The 22,095-nt window shown below is 39.5% G+C and overlaps 1 long non-coding RNA gene across 1 annotated transcript in view; it reads left to right on the top strand.

The window, feature by feature from the left end:
- LOC122702799 overlaps positions 1-22,095 on the top strand; it is a 460,764-nt gene that overhangs the window by 413,076 nt on the left and 25,593 nt on the right. The window lies entirely within an intron of this gene.

Raw genomic sequence — 22,095 nt, 5'->3', positions numbered from 1 at the left:
TGCACATTTGCACATCTTTCATGTTGGTGTATATCCACTCAAACTATTTTCCATGTACATAGAAGCATATATATAGATGGGCTTATACTATGCATACTATTTTACAACATGTGTTTTTTCTTCTTAATAACATACATAGTAAACATTATTTGACACTAGCTTTAATTAATACTTTCTTGTCAGTTAATCATGTTAGGATTTCCAAAAACTTCCTATCGTGAGGCAAATTGCAGAATCTGTAATAAACATCCTTTTATTTTCCTATCCTCTATACTTTCACAGGTCACATTTCACATTAGCTGTCTATGCACATTTTATTTAGTCATACATGTCTTTTATTTTTATCTTACATAAATAGGATACATAGGTATTATATAAAATGCATATTATATATGTGTGTTATATAATAGCTTCATATATGTGTGTACATAGATATATATATGAAATGTGCTTTTTAAGCATTATGTTATTGACACCCTTCAGGTCAATAGGACTTGAGTATTATTAATTATATACCATGTCATGACATGATGATACAAGTTTATTCAGTCATCCCACCCTCAATCCACCGTGAACATTCAGATTCCATCCACTTTCTTAAGAATGAGTTTAAAACAATTTTCAAAAAAAAAAAAAGTTCATGAAATGTATCTATCTCTGTAGACTGAAGTTTCTATAGGACAGATTCCCAGGAGAACAATTGTTGAGACAAAGGTCTGTTTATTTTTAATAAATATTGACAGAGTGTTTTCCCCCAAAGTGTAGCAATTCATATTTCATTAGCCACATAGAAAAGGGCACTCTTGGGACTTCCCTGGTTAGTCCAGTGGTTAGAACTTCCCATTTCTACTGCAGGGGCATGGGTTCAGTCCCTGGTTGAGGAACTAAGATCCTGCATGCCATGCACAGTGGCCAAAATAAAATTTATAAATAATACTTAAAAAAGAGGTCACTTTCACCTCTATCCATAGCAGCATGATGCTCTGAGTGAGTGTGAACTTTCAGGCACCCTCTTGCCCTCTCAGTTAGGCACAGAGATGACCTTTACCTGGCATTGAAGACCCTCCATGATATGAAGTCAACTCAACTTTGGGATTTTATTCCTCATTACTGTTCTGGCCTGCAGAAACCCTTACTTTAGCCAACATGGCTGCATAGTTTCTGAAATGAAACCTGTCTTTTCTTATTTTTTCACCATTGCTCCAGTCTACTCTGCCATCTCTATGTGGATTTGCCTTCCATCCCACCACCTACCTTTCTCTTGCTGGTAAACTTCTCCCTGTTTTTCATGCTCTGCATTCATTCTGCCTCAATCCTTGAACCTTCAACCAGCTCCATCCCTCTCCATTGTTTAGCAGACCTCATGTTTTATTCATGTCTGTTTTGTTACACTTCTGTACAATGCCTTGTATCTTATACAGTTCCTTGTGTAGTTTCTTGTACTCAATAGTAAGATTTTGAAGACAGAGGATCTCTTTATTAATGTTTTTCTTAGTGATACTTAAATTTTCCATCAATTGAATTAAGGGGATTAATGAAAGAGATATCACAGTATACTTGGTGAGTGTAGGGAACAAGGCAGAGGAAGCATTCAATCGGGTGGAGAGGGAGGCGGGAGGGGGAATCGGGATGGGGAACACATGTAAATCCATGGCTGATTCATGTCATGTATGACAAAAACCACTACAATATTGTAAAGCAATTAGCCTCCAACTAATAAAAATAAATGAAAAATAATAATAATAATAATATGCTACCTGAGCATGGGGGTTCCTTTCTCTAGAAATCAGTGTCAAAGGGAGAATCTAGTTTGGAGAAGATAATGCAGTTGAACAGAATTCATTTTAGGTCAGTATGATTGGTATATCTGTATGGTAGTTTAAAATAAGGAGGTGACTGCATGCAGTTATGACTTTAGTAAAAGTTGGAACTGGGAATACAGATGTAGACTTTCCTCAATTTATTTCATATGCTTTTATTTTGAAGTTGAAGTGAGGTAACACATGGATAATAAATAGGAGAAATTTGTTCTTCTCTATATGGGAACACTAGCCACAGTGGAATTGACTGTTAAAAAATTAGCCAAAAGGTTTCAACTTCTTTGTATAGAGATCACAGATTTCAGAAGCCTAGTTTTGTCAAGTAAGGCAAATTGGTGATGGCCACACTTCTGGTGTGTGTGTGTGTGTGATATTACTCTTAGTTCTGTCCAGAGCTAGAGGACATTCAGCAGCTGGCCCATAACTGTCTTTCTAGTTATCAAAATAATGAAATCACCCCTACTGAATATTCAATCATTTCTGCCCCATATCCCATAAGCACCTCTTGCCATCATTCTGGTGGTTCTAACCCTTCTCTTAAAACCACTTTTTTTCTCCTACTGGCCCCTCTCCCCCAATTTTCTCAAGACCTGGCAAGTACAGTGTTAACAACTGACAAGGTGGAACCCTCTGGGACCCTGCTGTAACTCTGGGGCTGGTCACATCTATGCACAACTGTGTCACCCTCAGAAGCTTGCCTATAATGCCTTTGAATCCATGCAAACCGTGATCCAGGCTCCTCCTCTCTTATTTGAACAAGGAATTATTCATTTGTCCATCTGAATATGAACCTTCTTCATCCATGGAGCACCACTCAGTCTTGACAGATCATTAATACCTTTAACCAGAGCTGCAAAAAGATTTTGGAGAATAGGTTCATTGGGCATATTGTGAAGAGAATTTGTCTCAGAGCAGACAGATACAAGCAAGCGTGTTTGTTTCAATATTTGCATTTAAAACTGTTGAAGGCAACTTAGTGACAGATCAGATAATGCTGCAATCCCACTCATGAGTTTAAATCTGATTTGTTTTAGTATGATTTTTACCAAGGAAGCCACTGAGGGAGGCTCTGTGCCACTGCGATTGCTGGTGTTATTTAACTCATCTATTCTTTCTAATAAAAAAGCTAAAGAAATAAAAAACTATTGATCTTTATTTATTGACTTCCTTTTGAGTTTAGTGAAAGTTGACACAAATCAATCACAATACAGTTAAATGGATGATACAGTGTAACATGACCTGGGATTGCAAGTGGAGTTTTAATTACAAGAAAGTTAACATTTTCCCATATGCAAATTGGGTTGGGATGGGGATTTTCTGATTATTTAAGGACACTGGCAGTGCAGGTAACAGACTTCCTGCCATCTTCGCACATTCTTCGGCAAAGTTTCCAGCCGCCTTTAGAAGGTCAGGGAAAGGAGAGGCTAGAGAGACGTCACTTGAGCCATTTCTCAAATTTCTCATTAAATCTGGGCCCTGTTTCTCTTTGGCGATCTTAAGTGAGATTAATACTCAACATTGTTAAGAGGGAGAGAAGGGAGACACATCAGAGGTGGTGAGAAGCAGCCTGGACAAAGCAGTGGTTCAGCCTTAAGCTCCACTGTACACGTCTACCCCTTATGCCAGGTCACAGAGTAATTTTCCATCTGTCTTCTTCTCCCATCACTTTCCTGTTTCTAACTCATAAAGAAAAAAAATCCCCTTTGGAATAAGATAAGGTTTCCAATGGAAGAGTCCTCCTCTCTTCTTCTAAATTTAACTCAGGACCAAAATGCTCATGTAGGAAAGTCATCTGGCTGTCAACAGTTGTCTCTGTCTGTTATGCAAATGAAGATGATATTCAGTTCAGTTCAGTTCGCGCACTCAGTCATGTCCTACTCTTTGCGACCCAGTGGACTGCAGCATGCCAGGCTTCCCTGTCCATCACCAACTCCCGGAGCTTGCTCAAACTCATGTCCATTGAGTCGGTGATGCCATCCAACCATCTCATCCTCTGTAGTCCCCTTCTCCACCTGCCTTCAATCTTTCCCAGCATCAGGGTCTTTTCCAAGGAGCCAGTTCTTTGCATCAGGTGGCCAAAATATTGTCATGTCAGCTTCAACATCAGTCCTTCCAATGAGTATTCAGGGCTGATTTCCTTTAGGATTCACTGGTTTGATCTCCTTGCAGTCCAAGGGACTCCCAAGAGTCTTCTCCAACACCACAGTTCAAAAGTATCAATTCTTCAGTGCTCAGCTTTCTGTAATTAGCAGTTCAGATGCTGTGCCTTATTGCTCTAACAGTGGGAATGTTTTTGCCCTGAATCACCCACACGTTCTCATATCAGGCCACACTGTGTGTGTGTGTGTGTGTGTGTGTGTGTGTGTGTGATAGTCACTCAGTCATGTCCAACTGTTTGCAACCCTATGGACTGTAGCTTGCCAGGTTCCTCTGTCCATGGGATTCTCCAGACAAGAATACTGGGATAGGTAGAGCCATTCCCTTCTTCAGGGATTTTTCCTGACCCAGGGTTCGAACTCAGATTGATTGCAGAGGGATTCTTTATTGTGTGAACCACGAGGGAAGCCTAATATCAAATCTCAACTAGCATTAAGCAGTTAGTGGAAAGCAGTAGCTATCTATTGTGGAGACTGAAGCATAAATGCCATTGCCTACTTAGACTAGTGTTCTAAAGTAGACCCACCAAGCACCGTGGTCCTCCAATGGATGTCTGTTTCAGTGACTGCAGTCCCTATGGCTACTCCTATTAGTTGTGTGTCCAGGTAGATTGAAATTGAAGTTTTTATAGCCTCACAGGAGAGAATTATGAATCCTTTGTTGTTCATGCATAAAATAGTAACATGTATGTCTTTTGTATTTGATTTTAATCCCTCAGATTTCATGTTTTAAAGTCAATAGCAGACTTTGAGAAAAGTATATGGCCCTGCTTTAATGAGATTTAAAAGCCTGCAATATTTTTGCTGATGCCTAGAAACAAGTTTTCCAACCTGTGTATGGGCTTTTCTGTACCCCAGTGCCTCCACAAAAATCAGAGCTGACAGAAACTGTCTGTGTGCCTATACAAAGGTGAAAGAAATAGGACTGTGTCTCAGGGAATAAATGTTTCTTTGCTTTCCTTTCCTTTTTCAGTTGGTCGTCATTAATTTTAAACTTTCCTAGCATTTTCTAGGCAATAAGAATAGGGAAGGGAGGGGCCCCTGGAAGGGAATTCTGGTCATTTTTACAAAGTGTTCTCAACTGGTTGTCCATTTTGAATGCAGCCTGCCTGCATAAAAAGAGATCACCACCATCTTTCACATTCAAAGACAATTGATGGTTGGTCCAAACGGAGGAAATAAGGGTCACAGCAACTGACCTTATTTCAGTAAGAGTTAATGGGATTCTGGCGCTCCTAATGCTACATAAAAATACTAAATTTTGTGCAACAGTAAGCTTAAGGTGTGCACCTATATCGTCAGAAAAAATAAAAGAACCAATCTCTTTGGGAAGACTAGAAATCTAGGATGGCTAACTTCTTTTTAGTGGATGGTAACGTCAAGCTTCTCAGTGTCGTCCACTTAAGAGGTTTATTGCGAAGCTCACGGTACCCCTGGGTAAGGAGTGAGAGTGAGGAGAATGTCTGGAGCAAGAGAAAATCGTTTCTTAGGAAATACCAATGCTTAGAGATGTTTGGGGATTCCTGCTTCGTGTAGATATAAAAGGAAATCATGGAACTCTTCTGCTTCTTGATTTGTTATTTTTCTTCAGATTCTTTTTTTTTTTTTTTTGATTGAGTGTACACGAGCCAGTATTTGCTGTGCATTCATCAAATGTTGATGAATAGTGTATTAATTAGAATTAGGTTCAGCTGCTAGTAACAGAAAAAAGAATGGTAGTGGCTTAGGGGAAATACATGCTTATTTCTCTTTGACATATTACTCCAGAGGAATGAAGTTTAGGGCTATATGACTGTTCTGTTCTTTCGTGGTCCTTCCAATTCCCCACTTCACCCCACCTTGGCTGGAGTTCTCAACTCACGCTCTCCTGAGGCATTGGCAGGACAGGCAGCAAGATAGAGGATAAAACAAAGGGAAGCTCTCTCTCTCTCTCTCTCTCTCTCTGCAGGATTCTTTAATATGGCAGAGAGATATTTTCACTTCTTTTCCAATGACTGGAACTTCGTCAGCTGGCCAGCTTTACTGCTGAGACACTTTGAAATGTAAGCTTAGTTTTCTGGGGAGTCCTGGCTGACCACTCTGCTGCTGTGTAAACATGGGAGAACAGATATTGGGGTACAACTAGCATTCTCTTTCACATGTCATTTCCCTGATTGGGACACAAAAAACATAGGTGAGGGCATGTAGGGAAATCCCACTCTGTATTTCTTCAAAGAATGCTTAGGAAAACATGGTAGAACTACCAAACATACATACCATTAGCTACCTGAAATGCCAAATAAGTAACCATTCTATTTGTTCCATGTCAGTGTAAAATTGTAATGTCATCAAGAGGGAAAATACTAAACCAAAGAAAGCTGTAAAGCTTTGGTGCTTAAGCAATGCATTTTATTGTACCAGATTAATGTTCTGCACCCCTCCCCTGAATGTGTTTATTTATATCAAAATTTCCCCTGACTATGTCACTTTGGGCACAAATATTGTATTCTCTTTCAGTAGTTCCAAATTTTGGCCACTGTTACCTGTGGTTTTATTCATGCGACCTGTGATTATTTCAAAAATATCAACATATTTTTGTTTAGTTCTCCCTCGTAATCTTTTGGTGCCAATGTCTCTCACTCAGAGTTTATCCACTCCTTTTGATCCAGTCTCTTTCACAACTAAATCAGAAATCCTTGTACCACATTGAATAAACTAGATAAATATCATCTGTGGTGTTCCATAGTCCGGAGAAACAGCCAAAACAGGTAGATCAGAACCATGGACAGCAGCAAACACCCCCACCTGCCACCCCCCGCCCCACACCCCTGCAACCATGCTTCATTCCCAGCCTAATCCCACATTCCCACAAGAGCTTTGTTTATGTCTATAAATGTTGCCCTAACCTTGAGGCCACAGAAATTCAAGAGAGAGAATTTGGAAGGGAGAACCCTGGAGGAAAAGTCAAGGGTGACCTACATACATTTGTACCCAGTCCCCTTTCCCCTCACACACACTTCACCAACCAGAGTAGTTTCTTTCCTAAGCTCTTCCAACCCATAACTAATTTTTAACATCTACCTCTATTACCACAGAGTGTATAGATTGTGAAACGTATAATAAACATAAGATGGTATCTCATAATTTGTCCAGGCTAAATTTATTTTCAACATCTTAATGGTTTTAGCTTTGTTTTCGATTCAAATGAAAGCAAAACATAATTCAAAATATTTGATATGTTAGCAAGATTAATTAAGAGGAATGCCTGGACTCCTGAGTCACTGGGGCCTCTCTGAGGCTACTCACCTCAGATACAACTTTTCCTAGTGATTCTGACTCATTCCTTCTTCCTTACATTCATTCTTTATGTAGTGATGCTAAAGAGCAAGTCCTTTATTTTGTAGATAACTAATTTAAAGCTTAGAAAAATCATGAGTTAAAGGTCAAATGGGAGATTAGTGACACATTTAGGCATGAATTCCTTGTTTTCTGACCCCAAACCCACCATTACTCTAACCTAGTTAACACATCACTTCTTTGGGACATGAACATTAATCAGGTATAAGGTGGCTATAAAACATGTAGTTTATGATCACTTTGAAAAATGTCTAGCTCAGCTACCTCTCTGACAAACTTTGCAAACACATGATTGCTTTAACTCTGTTATTCTATTTCGTACATAATCCTTTGAAAGTAGAACTCTTTAGTATCACGTTCTGTTTATGCTTAGTAGTGGGATGCTGATGAACCATGAACCAAATGTATCCCTGGAACAGGGAGCTCTCATTCAGGTGTCATGAGTCAGAGCACAGTGCGTAAGAGCTCCCTCCCTGGACTCTCTCACTGGATGTTCGCCTTAGCTGGTGGTAATCTGTGGCAGCGTGGGACTGTAGCAACATGCAACTGTAGCACTGTGCTCATCCCTACTCTGAAAGTGACCTAATAGGGTCTTTTTGTAAATTTTCCAATTTGGAAAATTCCCAAATGGGGGACTCCAGTAGGCATGTTTTCAGGAGTAAAATTTAAGATCATTGAAAACATAACACAGTTATTTTATTCTTTTTTTTTTAATTCAATGCAGTGCTCTGGGTCTCTGGTTTGTTTTCTTATTTGAGACTCATTTTTGTTGTTTTTCTCCTATCTCACTGAGGGCCATATCTAACCACATCCACCAGACTTCATAAGAATGCTGAGTTGTCATGCAGGAGTTTTACCTCACACTGGGGAGATATTAGTTGATAAGATCCACCTTGTTCAGATTTATTGCTTTAGCATATTTCATGCTAAAAATATTTTTCTACCATCTGCTAAGATTAGCACTCTAGTGGTATAATAAATTTACTCACCCTGTTTCTGTGATGTAGTTTGGAACCAACTTTATACTTTATTCGGCCTAATTGAAAATAGGATAAGATAAATGATGCACTTTGAATTTCTCTCTCAGACATACCATTGTTCATTACTTCAACAGAAAATGAGCACATCTGATTGTAATTTTAGTGGTTCAGTGAAACAAAAGTTCCCATGGCAAAAATACAGCATTAGCTATTGTCATCATTCAGTAGAGTCTTGGAAAAAACATTCAATGTTGTTTTGCCCTCTAATGAACTATTGTTTGTCATTTAAATACAAAACTGGTGGCCATCTTTCTAAAATATTGTGAAGACAAATATATTTCAGTGAAGATATGGGACTTAGTATTCATTTACATCTGAGGTTCAAACTTAACACCAAATTTAGAATTTGATATATTCTGGGCTTAGTTGTACATTTGGATTCCCTTCTTTTATTCAGTTGTCTCAAGTTGTTTTGACCATTTTGAAAGATAAAAAGAATATGGAAGGTGTTTATTATGTGTTAGACTGTTACGGATCCCTTTCCTCCAACTTTGATCCTGAACTTGACCATGAGAATTGCTTTGGCCAAGAGGACATCAATAAATGTGATACAAGCAGAGGTTTTTAAAAGTGCTTTCAGATTAGGACTTAGAATGCAGTTCCATGATAAGGATCTGTGGCCAGCCTACTCAAGAGAGGTGACTCAGATGACAGGCAGCATCGGCCTGTAGACAAGTGGCTGGGGACATCTCAGGTCATCCTTTACTGAGTCACCAGACAGCTATAGTTATGCAAGTGATCCCTCGTAAGACCAGTGGAAGAACTGTCTAGTTGAGTTTAGTCTAGATTGTTGACCCAGGGAATCATAAAGAAATAAAGTTGTTTTTACTTTTTTTTTATTTTTGACTTAATTTTTTCAGTTTTTGACATTGTGGTAAAATACACATAAAATGTTTTAAAAATTTAATTCACAACTTTATGAGATGTTTTTCTATGCACAAATAAATGATAGAATACATGAAACATAAATCCTCCTTTACTGTCAATAAATGCAGAACTTTGTGATTAGCCTCAGGAATGATGGATAGACTAAAGCCTTGATTAAGGGAAAGTGATGGCTGAATGGAAGTTGCTAAGGAGACTATGAAATATCTATTAGAAGATCAGGATAAGAAAAATTGGGAAGCATGTTATTGCTTGTTACTGTTGTAAGCAATACGTGCCTTAGTCCCCTGTCTGTGAAAATGGGTATAGTAAGGGTGCCTATATGATGAAGACTGAATAATCTATATAAAGCACTCAAACAGGACTTGGTGTGGAGTAAGCATGCAATACATAAAAACTTATCATCCTATGTATGTTGTTCATTCGCTAAGTGGTGTCTGACTCTTTGCAACCCCCTGGACTATACAGTCCATGGAATTCTCCAGGCCAGAATACTGGAGTGGGTAGCCTTTCCCTTTTCGAAGGGATCTTCCCAACCCTGGGATCAAACTGTGGTCTCCTGCATTGCAGGCAGATTCTTTTCTTTTTTCTTTTTTTCTTTTTTCATTTATTTTTATTAGTTGGAGGCTAATTACTTTACAATATTGTAGTGGTTTTTGCCATACACTGACATGAATCAGCCATGGATTTACATGTGTTCCCCATCCCGATCCCCCCTCCCGCCTCCCTCCCCATCCGATTCTTTACCAGCTGAGCCACAAGGGAAGCCCAAGAATCCTGGAGTGGGTAGCCTATCCCTTCTCCAGGGGATCTTCCCAACCCAGGGATCGAACACTAGTTCTCCCATTTTTCAGGCAGATTCTTTACCCGCTGACCCACAGGGGAAACCCAATTTGAGCTTGAGTGTCTGAGCATAGGCGTGTTCAGTGTGTAAAGGAGTCTTCCTCTGCATTTCAGCAGGAATGATGTATTTATTTGCCAAAAGGTGTACTGTGTTCTGAGTATGAATCATGAATGGGCAGCCCATGTTTAAGAGACGGAAAAAGTTGTCTTGATTCTTTGACCAGAGCCTTGAGTCTCTACTGAAATGCCTCAATACTTGGTGATTCTCCCCCTCCCTCCCTCTCTTCCTTCCTTCATTTCTTCCTTTGTTACTTCCTCATTTCCTTCCCTTCTTTCTTCCTACTTTCCTGCCTCCCCTCGCTCTTTTCTTACTTCTTTCTTCCTTTATTTGCAAGTATGCTTAACTGAGAGAGAAGAGGTATTTATGTTTATTAGAATGTTATCTTCTATAACATTCATATAAACTCATCTTTGTTAGTTTCTCAGTCATTAGAAAGTGAAAGCAACATCTTTAACCTTTGTATCCCTTTTCTTCACTCTCTGTACAATTCGGGAAACCCTCATAGGAGTGAGGTAGAATACCAAAAGCGATTATTTGTTTGCAAAGCAATATATTGTGGTAGTTGAGAGATGGGTTTCTGGGTCTGGAAAAGCTGGATTAAAATACACATTGGTGGCTCAGATGGTAAAGCACGTGTCTGCAATGTGGGAGAGCCGGGTTTGATCCCTGGGTTGGGAAGATTCCCCTGGAGAAAGAAATGACAGCCCACTCCAGTAGTCTTGCCTGGAAAATCCCATGGATGGAGGAGCCCAGTAGGCTACAGTCCATGGGGTCACCAAGAGTCGGACACAACTGAGAAACTTCACTTTGACTTTTCACTTTTCTATACTTCTAGGAGTCTGACATTGGGCATCATAGTTTGTCTCTTTCAGGATCAGTCCCCCATCTACTAAATAAAGTTGATAACTCCCACCTCAATGGGTGGTTAAGAAGATTACATCACTTTAAATACAATACAATTGGCCCATAAATAGTGCTCTATATATGACAAGGTGCTGTTTATCGTTTTATTTAATAGAATCTGCTGGGCTAGATCATGAAAATGTGTGCACCAGCCCACTCTCTTCACCCACCTTATACCACTTATTACCACCTGATGTAACACAGCTGCTCAGGGCTGGGGCTAAAGGCCATGTCCACACATCAGTAGAGACCTCACCGAGGGCTAAGCTCTAACTTTTAGCCACAGTGGCAATCGCTATCACATCCTGAGCCCAGTGGCCACATCTGCACTTTCAAACTGTAGCTGATTTAGAATGAAGAGCTTCAGAAGCAACATAGAATCATGACACGTTACAGGGAAAACTCCGGAGATATTTAGTCCTACCTACTCATTTTTCAAACTCCTACTGTCCAATACAGTAGTGCCTAGCCACATGTGAGCACTTGGAATGTGGCTAATCTGAAATAAAATGTGCCGTAAGTATAAAATATACACTGGATTTTGAAGACAGTACAAAAACAAATGTAAAATAGTGCATTAACAATTTTGTATGGATGGCATGTTGAAATGATTATACTTTAAATATACTAAATAAGATATTGAAGGGTTCCACAGGTGGCGCTAGTGGTAAAGAACCCACCTGCCAAGGCAGGAGACGTGGGTTCGATCCCTGGGTTGGGAGGATCACCTGGAAAAGGAAATGGCAACCCACTCCAGTACTCTTGCCTGGAAAATTCCACAGATAAGGGAGCCTGGCAGGCCCCCCGTCCATGGGGTCGCAAAGAGTCAGATATGACTGAGCACGCACACAGAAGACATCGAAATTAAAATGCCTTTTTTAAACTATTTTTAATGTTGCTAATAGATAATTTTCAATTCCACATGGGTTCACATTTGTGGCCCACTAATGTTTTTATTGGGCAGTACTGTTTCAGACAAAGCAAGTGAGACACAGAGATGTGAAATGACTTGCCCAAGATAGCTCAGCTTTCATCAGCAGAACACAGATGTGATTCCAAATTGCCTGGCTTATGGAAATTTCTCTTTCAACATGCAATCATCTTTGGCTAAGAATTGTTTTTAGACTGTAGAATTTGGTCCCTGATGACGTTTGGGTCCCTGGAAACTGAGGATCCTTTGAAAAACACTGTCAGCACCTCCTCTGTGAGTGGCTGTGCTTTTTTTCCCCCCCTTTTCTTCTTTTTTTTTCTTTTTTTGTTATTACTCTGCCTGAGAGACTGTGCTGCTGTTATCCATTTCTTACGTTGGTTACAGAAATTGGTATTGTATCTAAAACAATTGCTGTTATTAACAGGTTAAGCTGCCGGGATGTTAAAATAAAGGCTATCCGGCTTTAGTGCATTTTGTTGTAATCATCTCCCAGATGCCTTGTCGGAAATCAATTCGAGTTCAAAACTGGCTGGAATTGGGAGGTCAAGGCTTTGGCAGACTAAATATTTTATCTTCTGCTCATGTCTGGAGCTTTTAAAGACGTGGACTTAGGGCTCTTTTCGCATACCCCATCTGGACAAAGATGATTGGCTTTGCCATTTTGCCCAGGTTAGGACAAGGTTAAAATCAATTATAATCAATTATTAAGAGTCTTCTGTGGCCGCACTGCTTAAAAGGGGATTTTAAAAGTTTCTCAGTTCTGAAACATGCATATCTTAGTTGCTGCTGGAGATGTTGTTATTCCAGAATGTCAAATATAGATGTTATCAGCATCAGGAGTAAATACGCAGAATTTCTACGTCCTATTTCCTTGATACCTATGTTTCAGGACAATGAGAAAAACCTAAAAAGGCTGAGATAATCATCATTGCTGTACCAAGTTGAAAAATCTTGTTACCTTCTAGCATGCGTTAGACAACTAGAGCTATTTATAATTTGGTCACATTGTCAAATTATTTCTTAGGAATTTATAGCGAGGCTCTTTGCAGTTCTTATGTGATCATTTGCAGTGTAAATGCACAGGTAAGTGTTCAATCTAAGGTAGACTGAAAGAATCATAGATTTCTAATTCCACAGTAATTTTGAAACCAGATAGATCCAGTACTGCATTTAACGATAAGGAAACTGAGGCTCAGAGAATTTAAATGATGTTCCCAATTCTCACAGCTATCCAAAAAGAGAACTGTATATCCTAGTTCCTAAGCGCATAAGTGAAGTGAATTGAAAGTCACTTAGTCATGTCCGACTCTTTGCAATCCCCTGGACTGTAGCCTGCCAGGCTCCTCTGTCTGTGGATTTCTCCAGGCAGGAATACTGGAGTGGGTTGCTGTTCCCTTCTCTAGGGGATTGTCCTAACCCAGAGATCAAACCCAGGTCTCCTGTATTGCAGGCGGATTCTTTACCGTCTGAGCCACCAGGGAAACACATATGTGGTCCCTAAATATTCAAATGAATCTTCTCTTTTTACACAGTATTTTCATACACTAAAAATGTTCTTTGTGATGATTTAAGAAAAAGACCAGTTCATACAAAAATGAATATCATCCTGAACCTTGGACCAAGACATGAACTCAATAAACAGAATATAATTTTAAAGTGTTCTCAAAAGGTCACCTAGCTTTATTCTTCATTTCATTTTCCATGAATGGAAATCCGTCATATTTTCAGATTTCATCCAGAGCCAGTAGCTAAGGGTTCAAAATGCTGCCAGAAAAATATGCCATTTTATTCACTCTATTTAAAAGAAGAACTCTAGAAAACATATCAGAGTTTCTCCAAAGACCTCCAGTACCAGCTATTGAATGGAGAGCATGGAACACAAGCTGAGTTAGTCGAGGACAAGCCCACCATTAGCAAGCACTCCGATGTATTTTCATAACAAGCTCCTCTTCTTGTAAAACTGTTTAAAAAAAGAAGAAAAACCTTAATATCCCTAATCTGAGAAAACAGAGCACATGACATTTAGGCATTTGGTGGGGCATAGCTTTAAATTTTAATACTTGCTCATCTTTTCACCAGCAAAATGACGATCCTATAATGTATACTTACTGTCTCTGAGTTCATGTTGGCAGCAGAACCAAGATATGGTATATGTAAAGCTTTTAAAAAATTAAAATTATAGAGCCACATGCATAGTAACTGTGTAGAAATCAATGAAACATAGAATAGTATTGAATAAGATTACAGCTTGGACCCAGACAGACCTAGTTTTGTGCCTGGTTCCACCATTACTAGATGTTTAGCCATAGACATGCTACATACCTTTTTTAACTTCACACTTTTCATGTGGAAAATGCAGGTTCTAATTATTAACTACCTCAGGGAGTTTTTGAAGAGTAAATGAGAAAATGTCTGTAAAGCATGTGTCACAAACTTTGGTGTAAAGCAAGCTCTCAATATGTCTGAATTAGAATAATGATAACAAATAAAATTATTCATAACAGTACCGGCCACAGCAGCACCCACATTAAAAATATATTTATTCTCTCTTTCTAGCATGTGATTTTCTTTTGGATCTGTGTGTACACATATGGAATAGAATTGCTTCAATGTCTGTTCAGATCAAACGTTCTGGATGAATTTTTCACCTTGGTTTGTTTCACAACAACATAATTCATATGGTTGAACCCTTCAGACTTTCCTCTGTGTTGAAAAGTCCACATTGCTCATTTGGATCATCGGTTCATTCTAAGAACAGCTGATTCACAGTCTATGCAGGGACAACCTGATTCTGATATTCCAAGGGCTAATTAATTGATGGCACTTTTTGCTCTTTCTTTCTGTGTTCAGTCTATAATGGTATCACATTGTATTAGTACAAGCTTTCAAAACTTTTGACATCCAGTGGGCATCATGATGCAGTGGTCACGGAATATGTAAGGGGTATGGAGTAAGTCAGTATAGAGTGTTGCCACTTACTGGCTGCATCTTAGGTAAGTCAGTTTGCCTACCTGACCCTCTGGTTTATTATATATAAAACAGAAAGACTCATACTTTACTTCTGTTATTATCTGGAGTGTTAAAATTAATACAAGGAAAAAAACTCTTTAGCACAATACTTGATGTGCTAAGTGATTCTTAAGTGGCAGCTGCTATTTTGTGTTAGAGAAGGAAATACTCCAGTATTCTTGCATGGAAAACCCCACGGACAGAGGAGTCTGGCAGGCTACAGTCCATGGGGTTGCAAGAGTCGAACACAATTTAGTGACTAAACACCACATTATTTTGTGTATTCGTATAGCTCACAAACTGTGGGAATTTCAGTGTAGTGACTAAACATTTAAATTATATCCACCCTGTGTCAGTTCACAAATGTTGATTGACTGATTGATAACTGATCTGTGCCAGGCACTGTGCTAGACTTGGTGCCTTAGAGAATGAATGGTGAGCTATATGGAGTACAATCTATAAAAATATCAAATTGCTATATTCTATACTTGAAACTAATACAATATTGGTCAAGTATATGTCAATTAAAAATGAATGAAAAAGAATGAATGTGGGAATGCGGGGGAGTGATGAGAGGGAGCAAGTAAACAAGTATTTCAGTAAATAACATAGTTTCACTGCCCACCAGTTCTTTAAGGGGAGGGGTTGGTAGTTGATTCAGCTTGTCTCACCACAGCTATCAGCTCAGGAGACCAAATTGTGGAATCTGTGGGTATACCTGTGCTTTACTTTGAAGCTGTGCAAGCCTTTACCCTGTGTTTACACAGTTCCTCCATCCAAACACCTCAAGTACTTAACATTGGCTCGGGAACTGACTGTGTAACTTGCCAGGTGAGAAGAAACTGAAAATGTACTCTACCTACAAGAGTGTTGACACAGCAACAGAGAAAGAAGCTGGAGAAAACTCCTATTTCCTAAAGTGCCCTGTTACATCTTGTCCTTTATCTTCCCTGGTCTGTGTATAGTTTCTGCTTAATTGGTTTTGCATCTGACATGTTGAGCACATGTGATACGTCTGTCGTCTGTTGCTAATTACAAGGTACCAGTCACTAGCTGAAGTGGCCATCCCCTCATTCAGTACCAGCCTTCCCTTATCCTGGGCTTCCTTGGTGGCTCAGTGGTAAAGGATCGGCCTGCAGTGCAAGAGACCCAAGAGACATAGGTTTGATCCCTGGGTCAGGAAAATCCCCTGGAGAAGGAAATGGCAATCCATTCCAGTATCCTTGCCTGGAAAACCCCATGGACAGAGGAGTCTGGTGGGCTATAGCCCATGGGGTCACAGAAAGTCAGAGACAACCGAGCACACCGTTCCCTTATTCTGTTCAGATCTACTGGCTTAGGACCAGGCTTGGAAGCCGAGGGAGGAGTGATGAAGAATGAATAACCCTGTTGAATTTTCTTGGAGTAGAAAGTGTTTGGAAGGAATGACTACTCCAGAAGACCCCTATTTCCTGTTACCTTTGTGAAAGGAACACCCTGTGTTTTAAATAATGATTCAAGTGGTTTGCACCATATCCAAAGAGTAAATGCCGAGATGAAAACTTCTATTTATTCTGTACAGTGAAAATAGAAATCTGGAAACAGCATCTGCTTCTCATTTAAATGTATTTTTTTCTAATTATTTAGATGTATAGAGGCATCAAGCCAGGTTTCAATCAACAGCAAAAGTCTTATGTGATCTAAACAAAACCTCAGTCTTGGAGCCACTGGTCATAACGCTTAAAATAGTTTAAAGACTTGAACATGCGTTTTAATACAGAGGAGTTGTAAAGCCTGAGCATGAGCAGTATTATTTGTTTCAGACTTTCAAGTCTGAAAGTGTGGAGAAATATTGGTTTCCTAATACCTAAAAGTACCAGATAATTTAATCTTGGTTCTGAGTCATCTTACCTTTTGAAGAATAAACCTTGGAAAAGTGACTTATGTCTCTTATTTTTAGTGGGGAAGAATAAAGACCCTTTGGTGTCTTTGGATGATGTGACTATATGGATTAGTTATTGGAAGTACTGGCAAGAATGCAGTACCTAAAATATGAACTGGTATAATAATGATAACTGATACAATGGTTCCCTCGGTTCCATGACTCCCAAATGGAAGTCGACAATAAAGAAACCAGATTTTCAGAAGCTTTGTAGCTGTTCACACTTACACACAGGTGAATAGATAATATGTTCATTTAGGAGAGGATGGAATTAGACATTTGGAGGAAAAGGGCCCTTGAACCAGTAATATCTCTGAGCAGTGGATATGGATATGGGAGCCCAGCCAGTGCGGTTCTGTTTGTAGCTGCTGGACAGATTCCTGCTGCATAAATGACCCCACAGTCAAAATGCAGAGGGTTGAATGAAGAAAGAGGGGCTGGACCGGAATACTTTAGAAGAGGTGTTTGCAAGACAGTGTTAGAAAACTAATCCTAGTTTGCAAGACAGTGCTAGAAAAGCCACCCCTAATTCTGTTAACCCCTTCCCTCCACAAGGATGAGGCTTCTCGGTGCTCCTCCGCTCAGCCCTGACCAAGACGGACTTCTAAGAGGCATTAATCACCTGTCTCCTGAAACAGTGGGTAATGAGTCAAATCCATTTCACCTGCCTTCACTAATCACGGTCATTTTAAAACTTGCATGTTCTCCAAGCAGCACGTAGCCTGAACAAGATATTTGCCCAAGTTGTTTTACAGAAACTTGAAGTCACATTCAAGCTGAGCTGGTTGAGACTGGATGGGGCCACCGATCCACCAGCTGGGCATGTGCAGGTGTCCACACGGTGACCTCTCAAAAACCCCACCCTCAGACTGCGCCCAGTGCCTCCATTTTTGAACGCGGAGAGGCCCGTAGCTTAGTTCACGTGCATAGCATGAAGATCGCAGCCCCTTTTTCCAGTCGCCTTTCCCCTTGCTCCCCATGCCCCTATGCCTCAGATCACCCTGCTTCTTTATTCTTCATACCATAAATATCCTGGGACCCTTGCCTTTGCAGAGCCTGAGACTCCTGTCTCCTTGCTCACCTGCCTTGCTTACCTAACCCTCTCTGACTGCAAACCTCGGCATCACAGGCTTGCTCTGCCTCAGATAACAGCAACCTGCTTCAGTAACACTCCCCAAACCAAATTCCAAATAAGTAGGACTAGAGGCTGAAGAGATGTTGATTTTGAGGAAATTGAATTTTCAGTTAATTTTCCGTCTATTCTATGGACGTAAATGGAAAATCTTCAAAAAAGCTTCTCTCTCCCTGTCTCTGTCTTGCCCACTAGACTTATTTCAGTCTGCTTTTACCCACTCTCCAGTCTACTGCACTCATGACCCCCTCTGATATATGATAATTGAATTTAGGGCAAGAGTTTACATTTTTGTATCTTTTTATGATATATAACCTGCCTAATTTCATAAAGGATTTGAGGCAGCAAGAGTAAATGGCACTGAGAGTTTCACTGATATTTTTACTCTGCATTTGGCCCATTTTCTTTTAGACTGCATACATTTCCATAACTCTGAGCAAGGATCATATTTGGATGACCTTTTGTCCAGAGTAGAATTCACAGAATTGCAGGAGGTAGAAAATGAATTCCTCAGTATTTACAAAATCACCCCAGGCACATCTGAATGAATTAAATATTCTTCCCAGGCTTGGGAATGTTTCTACTAATTATATTGTTTTGTACTTAAAGATCTGTGTCCTGTTTGGAGGAGGAGAGAAGGAAGGGACCACAAAGATTTAAGGTACCTTTTGGATTGCTGTGTGACTTTGGGCAAATCACTGACCTCTCTGAACTCTAAATTCAACATCTGTTAAGTGGGGATAACGAACCAACAGCATCACTATTGTAGGGTCACTGTGAGGATCAAATGAGTTGATGTACATGTAAGAGCTTAGTAAACAATAAGTCAATATGTATTATGCAGTCAGTGTGGGTGAATGTTTTATTTACTTCAATCTCAGCTTCAGATGGTGAGAGAGACCAGGCCCTAGCTCTCGGGGATGCTCTATGGAAAGTGCCTCATTGTGTTTGGGCTTTATTTATTGAATGCATTTGAATGAGCGATCATTCTAAGAGCAGAGAGTCATTCAATTTGATTTCACAATGGGGTGATGGGTGAAGCTGGAAACTACATTCTCAAATGCATTATCCAGAACACAGGAAACAAAACCACTTTTTAAAAGTGACTCATCCTTAATATCTCATAGCAGTTTTGAAATACTTCATTCATTCATTTTTATAGCAAACTCTTAATTGAGAATGTCATAAACTGCTATGCAGAGAGAGGCAATCACGACCTGGGAAATTAAGTGGAGTAATTTACAAATAGGTTTTTGTCTGGCTGGAGGTTTTAGCTTATACACGATCTGCCTTTATCTTAGCAGCACTTGCTCCCTTTTCTCCACTCCCTTGGCAGTATGAATTTTGGGTGCCCAATATCTGCTGAAGATGAAAAACAGTTCTCCATATGTTGCTTTCTTCTGGTCTGCATTACAAAGTTCTTCTGATCCTTTAATTTTCAAAAACAAGCACTGATCACTTTCACCATTCTTCAGGACCCTTCATCTTCTCATCTCATCTGTCTACTGTCTGTCCAAATTTCTCTCTCCATGGGCCGTACAAATAGGTTGTGACTGAATGAACTTTGGGCCCACATCCAGCTCTTTTCCCTGAAACCACCCTGACCCAAATCCAGAGAGACCTCCTTCTTCTCTTGATGCCTTACAACTTATATTCTCCATAATTTAGCACTTTGGAAAATAGATTATTTTCCCCTTGCTTTTAAACATATCTTATTCCTCCTCCTCACCCCAACTGACTACATTACAAGTTATGTAAAGAGTGCAGACTTCTGAATCAGCATCTGTATTTTTAACAATCCTCGGGTGATTTGTAAGCCGCTTAGAGTTTTTGAACTCTCATTCACCTTTGTAAGAAATGACAAAGTTTAAATGCAGTGTTAGTGCAGAACTAAGGCCACACTAGTTCTCTGATGCCAAATTCACCATTCTCTTCTGTGCTCAGGCTGTATCAGTAGCTCCCTGAATCCTAGGTTGGGAGTAAATAGCTATTGTCCTAATGATCTACTCCAGGTATGACCTTATGTTGCCTTACTTTGCTGGATGATGTCTGGTGGTCTAGAAAAGTAGACTTCGAGATTAGAAAAGGACTTTCTTGTTCATCCTCATTCCTCTAGTGTGGGAAGCCAGTTATCATCCCATATTACATAAAGCCTCTTAAATAAGAATGAACCCTTGTTGAGACCAGAACCCTTTTTATCTATCATTAACATTTGTTAGTATCTATGATAGGAATTTTGCCATCTGACATTCTTTCCCCAACTCACAACTCACAATGGTGTAGTACATCTCCACTCACACAAGGAGTATTGGATACACTGAGCCAAACCCTGTTAACAAAACAGTCCCCTGAAGGGCAATAATATTGTGCAGTGGTAATATCATCCCAATGCATTTTATCTTGTACATGAAATCTGGGCTAATTATCATTTTCTCATACAGTACATTTTAGACCATTGTGTTTTTGTGTCCCTTCCTAGTTCATTAAGCAAGGTTTTACAGCTCCTTCAGTAACAGGATTGCTATTGACACTTTCATTAGACCCATAATTCAAGTGCTTGTCTGCCTTCCAAATGGAAGCCTCTCAGTCCAGAACCACAATCTGGCCACCAACCGTATGTTGGCTTTTAGAACTGTCATAAATTCATCATCACGTTGAAGTTCTTGAAGGGTCAAAATCTGCTTTCTTGGTGAACTGTCTCCATCCAACAAACAGTCAATGTTTTCTCCAAGAATAGTCAGCCAAGCTTCTCTGTCACTCTCTGAAAACTCCTCCAGACAGTTCTCAGTATACTGAGACTGCAACACAGATACTAACCATTGTTCATATTTAAACATTAATTCCCTGTTTCATTCATTCATTCTGCTATTTCACCATTTAAGACCAATGTAGCCAGTATTATGGCAGATGCTGTAATGATTTAAAGATGTGTAAGCTGATTTTTGCCTTGGACTATCTTACAGTCTAATAAATGTATGTATAAATCATTATACGATTAAGTGGAATGTGAAAAATTTCACCACTATGTTGCTAGAAATTCGGATGGCTATACTTGTGGATAGCTGTGCTAAATAATGGCTATTGTCAGCACTATTTTCTCACCAATAGTTCAAATGGAAATAGCCAAGACTAGCCTAAGTAAAACTGCATATATGTATGGAATACACCACAGAATATAACTTGGGAACAGATGAACTTGGAAACAGTTGAAGTCCCCAGAAATGATTCTGATGGAATTTGGAGAAAAAGTGAGGCTGGACCAGAGACAGCCATTGCACTAGTGATCATGAAAAATAGTCTTTGTGTTTTTAAGTGTTTTGTTTTTCTCTCTGATGAGATTCAAGAAAAGATTTAATGTGACTATTGTATTTAATTTACAATAAAGTTTTTAGGAGTGCCTACTAGACAACAAATAATGTCTGTTTTTAATTTTTGAGGAAGTTACTATCTTGGATCTTCATGGCGATTAGGAAATCTGAGCCAACCTATGCAGCCTGTAGTCTGCAGAGGAAGCTTTCAATGGCTTCTCACTCTTTAACTGAACTTGCAATTGTAGACCATATATTTCAATGTATATTTAATTGTGCTTGATTTAAAAGGCTTCTAATTGGGTTCTTTGCTTTTGCCTTCTGACCAATCATATCACAGGGGAAGTCTTGGGGTAGTTTTTACCTTCTTGATATCTTTGTCTTTAAGAAAAAAGAGTAAGAAATGGAAAAACAAAAATATAGTCTTTTCTTCAAGTTCTTTATTCAAGTACCTTTCTTCAACTCCTTTCTTGGTTTACTTAACGTTACATATATTAGATTACTTACCTTATTTGGTTTCTTCCGACCAAACTCATAGCTGGATTTCTGAAACAGAAAGTTCCTCTGCTAGAATGAACTCAATCCAGTAAGCAAAAGAAAGGTGCACAGGTGAACTCTATTGGTGATTGGGGTAACGTGACTTCATGTTGTAGTAATGCCGCTGTGGTGTTGGAAAATGACTTCAGTATCTTTCCCAGTGAATTTCACTCTGCTGCGTGTGTCTTCATAAACATGTCCACTCCTGTGATG

The sequence above is a fragment of the Cervus elaphus genome, chromosome 11 (assembly GCF_910594005.1).
Source record: "Cervus elaphus chromosome 11, mCerEla1.1, whole genome shotgun sequence".
Lineage (NCBI taxonomy): Eukaryota > Metazoa > Chordata > Mammalia > Artiodactyla > Cervidae > Cervus > Cervus elaphus.
This window is presented reverse-complemented; position numbering and strand designations above follow the sequence as displayed.